Source organism: Marmota marmota, unplaced genomic scaffold, assembly GCF_001458135.2.
Source record: "Marmota marmota marmota unplaced genomic scaffold, marMar, whole genome shotgun sequence".
Lineage (NCBI taxonomy): Eukaryota > Metazoa > Chordata > Mammalia > Rodentia > Sciuridae > Marmota > Marmota marmota.
The window spans coordinates 46,104,405-46,115,896 of NW_026000005.1; the positions used below are offsets into that span (position 1 = coordinate 46,104,405).

Below are 11,492 nucleotides of genomic sequence, written 5' to 3' on the forward strand. Positions count from 1 at the left end.
ACATATATATATATATATATATATATATATATATATATATATATATTTTTTTTTTTTTTAAGGAAAGACTAATGAGGCTCACTCCTGGCAAAGTTGACTAAGGTCATTATAAAGTGAGAATTTATGGCCATAGGTTTCTCAATGTATTTCAGAAGGGAAATTTCATAAATAGCACAGGCACTCTAAGATGAAGTCTGTTAATGCAGGTGTTGACCCCCAAAACTGAATTCACACAGAACTGACTTGTAGATGAAGTCCCCCTAAATAGGGTGGTCATCATGACGGTTCTGAAGAGGACCAACCAGGGTCACAAGTTCCCCTTCCCAATGTGATCGAGGAGCTAAATGTGATTGGTAAAGACCACAGAATGTGGACCCCAAAGAGTAATAAATTTGGAAGGGACATTATTTTTTTTTATTGTTCTCTGCTCAGAGACATTCTCTCTCTCTCTCTCTCTCTCTCTCTCTCTCTCTCTCTCTCTCTCTCCCCCCTCCCGTCCCAATCCAATTAAGACATCTGTCAAAAGAGAGAGAGAGAGAGCCCTCTGCTTGATCCTTTCTATATTTTTCACTCATAAAATTCTTTTGCCTGACTTTTTGTGTCTGACTAAATTTTCCTTCATTGGAACACAAGAAGCGAGGTTTGGGGCTTCAGTTCTACATGCTTCTGTAACATTGGGACAATAATCTGTTGGGGGTCCCAAAGCTCCTCTGGTACTCTAGTGGTCTTTGTCCTTCTGTTTCAGGGCTGGGAACTTCCCAGAAACTGGAAGACACTCCCACTTTAAGCCCCTATTCTTGCAATTGATTCAGAAAGATTTCAGACATGTTGCTCAGAGTAACAGGTAACAAGCTTATTAGAAGGGATGGGATGGGGGAAAGGGAACACTCTCAAGGGAGAGAGTGGTCCTCTCAGAGAAGAGAGCAACTGCACCCTATCCAGTTTTATTAGGGATCCCCCAGAAGTTTCTAGAAAGAACCACCCAGGTTTACCTCTTGACTTTTAATGGACAACAGGATGACCTCAGACTTTTAAGCCTAATACACTAACACAACTGCCATGCAACTCTAGGTCACTTCTGTCCATGCTGACCAGCTCTAATTGGATTCTTAACCATAAATTCTTATAGATTTTATTGTTAGGAGAAATTATCTTTATCTCCCTGAGTTCCAGGATCTGGTCTTCAAAAGGGGTCACAAAAGTCTTCCCCTTTACGGTAACTTGGGCTCCTCTTATCGACATTATTTGGGGCCTGCTTTTCTCCACCAGATAAGGGGTAGTTTGCTGAGGAATGTGACATATCCTGTCCACTTAAGCCAGGCAGGGCTTCAGGTAAATTGTTTCTTGGAAAAGATAGTGTGTGGGGTCACTGTGCTTACTGGGAGAAAAAGTAGGCCCAACTCTCCACCACGTTGGCTTAGGAACTGACTTCCTCAACAAGACTCCTAAAGCACAAGAAGTAAAATCAAGAATCAATAAATGGGATGCTATTTTAAAAAAGGCTTCTTCACAGCAAAGGAAGCCATCAAAAATGTGAAGAGAGAGTCTACAGAATGGGAGAAAATCTTTGCCACTGGCACCTGAGATAGAACATTAATCTCCAGGATATGTGAAGAACACCAAAAAATTAACATCAAAAAACAAATAAAAATCAATAAATGGGCTAAGGAACTTCACAGAAGAAATACAATCGATCAACAAATATGAAAAAAATGTTCAACATCTTTACCAATTAGAAAAAGGCAGATTTAAACTACACCCAGATTCCATTTCACTCCAGGCAAAATATCAATTATCAATAATACAAGCAACAATAAATGTTGGTGAGGATGTGGGGGGAAAGGCACACTAATACATTGCTGGTGGGACTGCAAATTGTGGCAACTACTCTGTAAAGCATATGGAGATTCCTCAGAAAACTTGGAGTGGAACCTTCATTTGACCCAGTTATCCCACTCCATGGTATATACTTAAAGGACTTAAGATCAGCAGACTACAGTGATGCAGCCACATCAATGTCTATAGCAGCTCAATTCACAATAGCTAAACTATGGAACCAACCTAGATGCCTTTCAACAGATGAATGGATAAAGAAACTGTGTACATATACACAGTGAAATATTACTCAGCCTTAAAGAAGAATGAAATTATGGCATTTTCCAGTAAATGGATAAAACTGGAGAATATTATGCTAAGTGAAATAAGTTAATCTCCCTCAAAACAAAGACTGAATGTTTCTCTGACATGCAGATGCTGATTCACAATAAGTGTGTAGGGGATGTTCACCAGATTGGACAGGCAGGAGTTGGGGGAAGAGAGGGGGAATAGGAATGGGAAAGACAGTAGAATGAATTGGACAAAACATTCCTATGTTCATATATGAATGAATATACAACCAATGTAACTCCACATTATGTACAATCACAAAAATGGAAAGTTACACTCCATGTATGCATGATATGCCAAAATACATTCTACTGCCAGGTATAAGTGAAAAGAACAAATAAAAAATTTAAAAAAAAAATAATAATAATAATATTTTTGAAAGTGTGTGGGGTCAGCACACTGGGTGTATTTTTAAAAAATACAATTTTTTAGTTGTAGATTGACTCAATGCCTTTATTTGTTTTTATGAGGTGCTAGGATTGAACTCGGTGCCTCACACTTGCAAGGCAAGTGCTCTACTGAGCTACAACTCCAGCCCAACAGTGGGACTATTTTACAGAATGATTCCCTAAACCTCATGTTCCCACCACTTCAAAGAGGACTACCTGACGGGTTGATGTGGGTGGAAGAAACAGGAGTGGAGGAGGTATGTTGACCAGAAAGGTCCACCTTTCTCACTCTGACCTCCAGGGGTTGTATACCCTGAGGTGAGCCAAAGACCCATAGCTGGCTCCTGTACTGGGTGAACTTTTAGGGGGTCAGGTATTAAATAATGCCTTGCTTCCAGGCTTTCTCTCTCACCTTTTTCAGAACAAAGGTGATCTAGGTTCAGAGCCAAAGGTGCATCAGCAGGTGAGTCCTGAGGCAAGAAGATATGGAAGAGGAGGTGAGAGTGTTTGGTGGAATTCCATTTAAATACTAATAGCTGGCCTCTGCCCTCCAAGCCACCCAGGGCCCTCCGTTGCTCCTCTTCAAAAGGAGAGGCAAGGAGAGGCTGCAGAGCTGGGAAGGAGGCCCTTGGCACAGGGCATCGGCTACAAGTTTACCTCTTGCAAAGCAGCTCCCTGGAAACCTCCAGGGGCAAAGTGACTCAAAACACACATCCCAGCATCCCGCGGGCTCTTGGCACGGGCAGCTTCCCGCCTCCTCAGCCTACCCGCTGGGGCCATGCCCAGCTGCTCCTTTCTCGTCCTCCCCGCACTTTTCACAGGCCATGGCAAACATGCAAAGCCCGTATTCAAAGCCCCCTATTGAAATCTTTCTGAAAATGCAAATTTCTCAAAAGTAAATTCTTCTTTTCAAACACTTAAACTCGCACATAGGCCTTGAGAGGATTTCCCCGGGCACAAGCAACGCCTTTAGAAATACTGTTTGCATTAAAAGGGGCAGAACTTGGAGCTGGGAAGCCAGGCTTGAAAATCAGAGGTAGGAGGCTCACCCTTTGGGGGATGCCTCACTGCCACCTTGGCCTTGGTCTCCTCCACCCTTTTTATTCATTGCTACCCCATTGGTGCCACATTAGTCCTGGATGACTAGGGACTCAGCAAGACAGATTTGTCGCCCACCAGCAGCTCAAATCCAGTGAGCTGGCTCAACCTCTAACCAAGCCACTTCCTCCCCTCTCCAGGGGCCTGTTGCTGCCTGTTCCTTTCACTCCCAGAACCAGGGGCCCTGGGTTCAGCCCCTCCCCAGAGGAGCAGACCCCACAGGCATGACTTGTGTCGGGGAGCAGGGCACATTTCTGTCATCCTTCCCCAGCCTGCTTGGCATCACAAAGACTAGCGCCCTAAGCTGGTGCTCCTGGCTCAGCCACCACCCCGCTACCATTCCTGGGTGTCCTTGCTCCCCAGAAGCTCTCCCAGGAGGAGGGGTGCCTCTTCTTCCTCCTCTCCAGCATCAGAGAGATTGGAGCTGAGATAACTGGGAAAACAGATTTCTTTTCCCTTCTCCACACTTTCCTCCACCAAGCAATCATTTGGTTAAAATGGCCATTTTTCCCTTTGGTTCTGATTTCACACCATATAGTCACAACCTGCTTTTCCCACTTTTCAAGAGCACAACAGGAGACTAGACAGGAGGAGGGCAGAGAGACTTGGCTCTAAGGTTGCTTCCCCACCTTAGAACCTTGGACAAAAAGCTACGAGCGATGGTAACACGCTGAGGGAAACCCCACAAGGCCTTCTGCTCAGGTTCTTCTTGGCCTCTCTGTGCAGCACTCCTTCCTCTTGGGTATGGACAGAACCCTTTGGAATGAAGTTCTTCAAGGAAGAAAGTTCTACAGCTTCCAGATCTTATGGCTTGCTTTGGGGAAGAGAGGTTCTAGGTTCCATGACCTGCCTTGGGAAGAAGAATTCTAGTTTCTATGACTCACTTCAGGGGAGAGAGCCCAGCAGGAGACAGAGGACAGGAGGAGGGCAGAGACACTTGGCTTCTAAGGTTGCTTCCCAGGGCTTCCGATTTCCTCAGCAGGCCAAAGTGCCATGCTTTGGGGTATTGTATTCTGAGCCCCAACTGCTGCCAACAGCACCCTGGGTTGCAATGGGTCATTGGCCACATCCTGAGAGAGTGCCTTTGAGTCTGTGAATTTCCTAGCATTCCAAGTGAGAGTCCTATGATCACTCTTATTGGACCAACTTAGGTCATGTAACCACCAATGGTTGGAAGCGGTGGGTAACTCTTGATTGGCTTAAGCCACCCAGGACCCACCATGAGATGGGTTGTGGTCATCTTCCCTTGAAGCAAGTAGGCTGCATGAGGGAAAACAGATTATCTGAATGGAAGTTAGGTTATTTTCATAAGAAAATGGAATGAGGTAGCCAACAAATGGTTACCAGCAGATAGCCAATTGTAGCAGGAAAGCATTCACATAGGGCCAGAAATCCAGGTCCATGACACTCCCTGACTCACCTACTATGTTTTTAGTCTGCTTATTTCCTCCTCTTCATAAGCTAGATACATTCTGCTAGAGGTTTGTCTTGGCATCCTATATTGCACCAGTAGGAAGTCATGAAAGGTGAAGAACTGTGTCTGTAGTGAATGCTGTAATGTGCTCCCCAGAGCAAGATGCTAATCACCCCAGGGGCCAGCCTGTTTGCTGCTAAGTGTTTGCAGCCGCACCTCTCGCTGGGCACTGCTTTGGCTACAGAAAGTTGTCTCACCCAATACCAAACCACTTCTCACAGGCAACACAAAATGACAGCAGGTCCACATAGGGGTAAAAAGACCTGGATCTCATTTTAGGATGATTCTGAAAGACCATCCCTGATCCAAAGCTGCTTCTGTGTTTCAAAGTGTCTATTGCCACTGTAACTAACCACCTCCAAAATTTAGTGGCTTAAAACAACAATGAAGCATTATTTCTTGTGACTCTGTGGGTTGGTGGGGCTCAACAGGGTGGTGGTTCTGCTCTGGGAGGAGGAGTTGAGGCTATTCATGCTGCTGCATTCACCTGGGAGTTTGGGAGGAGCTGGAGCACCCCAGCATGTCTCTCATCCTCCAAGGTCTCTCTCCACATTGTGACTGATTACAAATTTAATACCTCAGATCATGTATATTTCCAGCTCTTTGAAATTTGTTAACACTTGTTTTATTACCCAACCTATAATCTACTTTGGTGAATGTTCTATACATTTTTCTCTTCAGCCTGACAATCTCCACTTTTTGCAAAAAAGAAATGATTTCATTAACAGTGAATAACCATTGATATGGTTGAGTTTTCTATTTGTCCCCTATGTCTCCCCCTACCCTCTTCATCCTTCTGTCTTTCATCTTGGGTGAATTGACTATGATTTTTTTTTTTTTTGTACTAGAGAAATGAACTCAAGTTTTGGGCATGCCAAGAATGTACTCTACCACCAAGCCACATCCCCAGCCCTTTTCAATTTTATTTTGAGACGGAGTTCAAGTGGCCCAGGAAGGCCTGGAACTTGTGATCCTCCCTCCAGAGCTTTCTATAATTTGCCATTATTCCATCTATTATTTTTTAAACTAAGTCTCTGTGTTTCCAGTGTTTTTTCTAGAACTGAGGCATGCGTCTTTAGTTTATCCATGTTGTTGAACTCAGGCCTGCTAGCTCATCCGCCTCCACTTCCCTTCTGTGACCTCCTACCTGCGAACTGTCTGTTCCTCACCCCGCCGTCTCTCCAGTCCTGGAATCTGTCCAGTCATTCATTCATCTTATCTGATACACACCTGAGTGCCAGGATAATGCCGGAAGATGGTAGTGGTGTTAAGTAGAAGGGGAGTTGACTTCCTCCACCACCAGAAGTGAAAAGGCAATTTAATCATTCACAAGTGACTAGGAGTTGGGCCTGTAGCTCAGTGGTAGAGTGCTTGCCTAGTATGAATGAGGCCCTGGGTGGATCCCCAGCACAAAACAAAATGAGACTAAACAAGACCAAAACATGAGATGATGCCATTGCTGTAGAAAGTAGTTTTGCCATTATAAATAGGAAGCGGAACCCCCTCTTCTTGCAAGCAGACTCAGTCAGCAAAACCCAAAAGAAACAAGCCAGACAGTGCACAGGAAGACCACCCAGGGAAAACTGCAGTCATCGAACCAGAAGAGTCAAAAAGACGCTGAGGCACAGGATCAGTTTTCTTTCTACCTTGGTGTATTGGAGGACGATTAAAGAGCATCCTGAAATGGTGAACACAGCTCCTGGGTGTGTGCATGTAAGTTTGTGCACAGAAATTGCTTTTTATAATTGCATAAAAGTTCACAGTAGTGGGGCGCTCACTGGGATGAATTATGGCTGATTGTCTACACAATATATTCAGCTGTCTGACATGATGTCAGTCTATAGGTGTTGACGTGGAAAAGTATGGAGAAAATATAAATCCAGTGACTAAACCAGATAGAAGAACACTATGTGCTATATGATCTTATTTGTAGCCATGTACTATGGGCTGTGAGGTCTGGCGGAGGCATAGAGTGACCATCTAACTTTTGAACTATGCATATCTCAGGACTTAATTCAGCAACTGATGCATAATGGCCCCTCAATAAATATTTGTTGAGCAAATACTTTGCTAAAAATCTAGAGTGCTAATAATAGTAATAACAGGAAAATGGGTGGGTTTTAAAATTGTCCCTATTTTCTTTCAAAAAAATGCTGAGAAGAAGATTGTGAATTACACCAAAATAAATACTTAAGTTTTATAATCAAATGGACATCCAGTTGCTGGGCCCCACTGTATATACTAGTGACCAAGGAACTAGGGGCCAAGCAGGTTGAACTTCATTACAGATTTGTCTTTCAATTTGCCTCCAGAACAAATTAGTGACTTTTTTTTTAATGTTGATCTCCCCCAGGTCCATGCCCAAAGAAAGAAGAAGAGAAGAAGAAGAAGAAGAAAAGGCTGAAAAACTCAAAATCCTTAAATTCTTATAGGATTATAACACTGCATGAAGACATGAATTCCTAAGCATATTTCCAGATGACATTCCACTCTCCATACAATAAAGATAAATTCATAATGATTGTGTCAGATATCAAGTAAACACCAGATGATTTCCCATAATGTGGATGGAGAGGAGGAAGGAGCATTCTTGGCACCCCCCCCCCCCCTTTTTTTTTTTTTTTAGTTTTTTTTGTAATTTTCTGTTAATTTCCTACCAGAATCTTTGCCATGTAAATAACAGAGAAAGATAAAGTCCACTGGCCCTGGACTCCAACCTTTGCTTAACATTCCACCCCTTCTCTGATCTGTCCCTCTTCCCACCTCTGGAAAGTTTGGGATTTGTTATCTGAAAATCCAGGGGCTGAGGATACATGTCTCAGGAGGCAGAGTGTGTTGGATTAAGATCAGCCTCGCGAGAGAGGCTAAAATGAAGGTTCTCTCATCTACAGTCTGGCTTCCCCTGCTCCTCAAAAGGTGACCTAGGTGGACTCAATTTCCTTTCAGCTCACCTGGTAAGGCCCTCCTTGGCTCTGCCACCTTCTCAGCTTGCGCCCACAGACAAGGTTAGCAGTGTCCTTGAGGCACTGTCCCCTTTCTGTGCATAGGACCCTAAGCCTGCCACAAAAGCAGAAAGAGGCTATGAGGACTGCTAGAAATCAATGTGAAAACAGGAGGGAGGCCTCCAGCACACCCTCCACCCAGTGCCAAAAAAAAAAAAAAAAAACGGGGAGTAGGCTAAGTGAACACCTTACACTGTGCTCTTGTCTTTGGTGGGGACTGTCACCAACCCCACCCATACCAGGCACTGGAGGAGAACACAGCTGTGACCTGGGGTTCCAAGCCCAGAACAAAGAGACCTGGCAGTCCTTCCTCCCCATTCTACGGGTCAGGGACTCCAATTGCAGCCCTCAGCTCATGAGCGAACTGTGGTCAGGAGGGAGAGCCAAGGGCCTGAGCTTGCTGGCTCTGCAGAGAATGGAGGCAGGGGTTTAATTAACCCCCTTTCCCTCTTCTTGCTATCACTGAGCACTCTGAGACTTCTTTTTCTTTTCTTTCTTCCTTTCTTTTTTGTGATGATGCTGGAGGTGAGCCCAGGGCCTTGTGCATGCCAGGCGAGCACCCTGCTGTGGGGGTGTGCCTCCAATCCCTGATTTACTTATTGATGGAATAGTTCCTCTAATTGTGTTTTCAAAGTGGGACTAAATATGACAAGCTTTCTGATTCTGTGTCCACCTGACAATCTAGCTAGAAATCCACATCCAGGTTTAAGGTGATTTTTCTTCAATACTTTGAAACGATTTTCATTTTTTTTTCTCAGATCCAATGTTGCTGTTTGGATTTGATATCAATCTGAGTTTCATTCCTTCTTTAGTCCTTTACTATCAAACTGCTCAGATGCAATGCGATGGCTGGAGCTTTATCTGGCTTGGGTCATGAAGATATGAGAGGAGACAGTGACCTGGAATCAAACGTGAGTCCTCAGAGACCTAGAAAAACAAAGCTACTGTATCAACCATAAGTCACCCACTGACAAGTGTCCATGAGAAAGAGAAATTAACTAATGTTGTGCTTATGCCACAATTTAGACTCTGATATGAGTAGCTGAAACAAAACTTAATTCATGTGTGCTTTAAATCAGCTTTGTTTTAGGATTTCCAGAAACCTAATTATTTTTCCCAGTGAGTTCATGTTTCCCTGGATAACAGCCACCTGGGCTTCAGTCTACCTTTATTGTCTCCCTCCTGGGGAGCTCAGGGAATGGGGACAGAAGGGAATTGCCTGTGGCTTTATGATATGAACCTGCCCACCCTGAGGGCCACCTCCCATCACTAATGAAGTTCCTCTCAGAGAACTTCAGAGCACTCTCCCTGGTCACTGTTCTTTTCATGAGCTGAGTCCTGTGACTGGAATCCATGGATTCTTGAACCATGAAGTGCAGAGAAGGGACTGCCAGGTCTCATTATTCCATGCTTCTAGCCCAGCCTGACATTGTCATACCCAGCCAGCAAGGCTGTCTCTGCCACCCAGAGCTGTGGTGGGGTAGGGGTGGGCCATGATCCCCACCAGAGACAACAGCGCGAATGTAAGGTGTTCACTCAGCCCACTTTTCAACAGTGGGATGGAGGATGTGGGGGTTTCTCATGCTTTACCTTAGTTTCTAAGAGTCCTCATTAACCTCCCTCTTGCTTCTGTAGCATGGTGAGTGCTATGTGCACAGGGGCCGACGTCTCAAGGAGACTGCCACCTTGTCAGGCCTGCACTATTATTATTTTTTCATAACATTGATGGCCATTTGTGTGTTTATTTGTTTATTGTCTCTCTTCCCCAACCCACTAGAATGGCAGCATCTCAGAGGTAGAAACTTGCTGGTTCACAGTTGTCTCCCAAGCACTGTACACCGTGCATACAGTAGATACTCAACTAATACAGGTGGAATGATTGTATCTCCAACCTGGTGGTGCTGGAACTCTATCTTGACACCAGTCCAGGGATTCTCCCTCCAAATCTGGAGCCCTGATCTCTGCTTTGAGCAGAGATTCCAAGGGAATGTAAATTAATAGCGAGGGAGGAGGAGAGAGAAAGGAAAGGCACTGAGGAATGAGAACGACAAATTATGTGTGTGTATGAATATGGCATAATGAATCCCACTATTATGTATAATTATACTCACCAATAAAATGAAAGTTAAAAAATTCAAAAGTCACATGAATGAAGACCCTGATAAAGATACAGGACCCTCCCTTCAAACGCTGGCTAAAAGAACTGTTGGATGATTATATTTAGTGTGGGGCTGTCTTATACATGTTTGAATCTCCACTGTTTGCAAAGAGTAAGGTGTTCAAGAAAGATTTGTTTTAGGGACACACAAACCCGTCTGGGGAAATGTTTTAGCATAATTATAGAGGGCAAAGAAAGAACTGAGGGTTATAGAGTGAAGGACAGGGCTGGGTATTAACATGTTGCTGACACAAAGGGGCCTATGGTGTATTACTCTGCAATAGATGAAGAAATAAAAAGCCTTAGGCACTAGCCACACACAGCTATTTAAATTTAATTGAAATTAAATAACATGTAAAATTCTGTTCCACTGGCCTCGGTTCATGTGCTCTGTAACAGCCACATGTGGCCTGTGGTCACTGCCTTGCACAGTACGGGTAACAAGTCAGTCCCACCATCACAGAATGTTCTGATGGACAAAACTCACCTAGACCTTTAGGATGAAAGGAAATACCGTCCTGCTTCGGACCTACCAACAGTTTCCAGGCAGATCAGAGCACCAAGGCAGTCCCACTCCTGTTCCCCTAGATTTGCCCCACAGGGAGCCAGTTTGCCTCCATGCCAAGGGCTGTGATCCTAACCAGTAAGCATTTGTGGAAATAGTGGGTCCTCCAGCAGGTTTTGATAGTGTTCAAGGCCCAGGAGAAGAGCTGGATGGCAGAAGTAGCCCCTGCTTCCCCTCCTTTCTCTCACCTCCCTATCCCCTTATCTGCACGCTCCACCTCCACTCCAAAGCCAACAGAGCACAGGTAGCCAGGCCCTGCCCCCAAATCATGTGGGACTCCTCAGAAATAAATGATCTACTGCAGGTCTTAGAACAATCTTACCTTGTTTACATGATAATTTGTCTTCCTCCACCCTGAGACTGCACCTAGTAGGTGCCCTGTAAGTATTTGTTGGGTGGGTGGATGGATGGTGAATGAATGAATCGGAGACACTCTTTTCCCTTAGTCGGTCAAGGCACTGCGGGAGGAGCCACCCTTAGAGGGTTGGAGGAGAAAGCCCCCTCCCTCCACTCCGCCCCCGCGGACCCGCTCTGGGCGGGTGAGCCAGAGCCATCGCCTGCGGGCCGGGGGTCCGGCGGGGCTCGGCCCTCAGGGGCGTGTCCTCCCGTCCCGGGCGCTGCCGCCCGGATTGACGGGCTG

At 45.0% G+C, this 11,492-nt stretch overlaps 1 long non-coding RNA gene across 1 annotated transcript in view; it reads right to left on the reverse strand.

Moving 5' to 3' along the window:
* LOC125618289 overlaps positions 1–11,486 on the reverse strand; it is a 15,111-nt gene extending 3,625 nt beyond the window's left edge. The window contains exons 1-2 of the long non-coding RNA XR_007349530.1: positions 11,175–11,486; positions 6,275–9,056 (exon numbers count right to left, since the gene is read on the reverse strand). This is a non-coding gene — a long non-coding RNA (uncharacterized LOC125618289). The remainder of the gene's footprint in view (positions 1–6,274; positions 9,057–11,174) is intronic.
* Between the last annotated feature and the right edge of the window lie 6 nt (positions 11,487–11,492).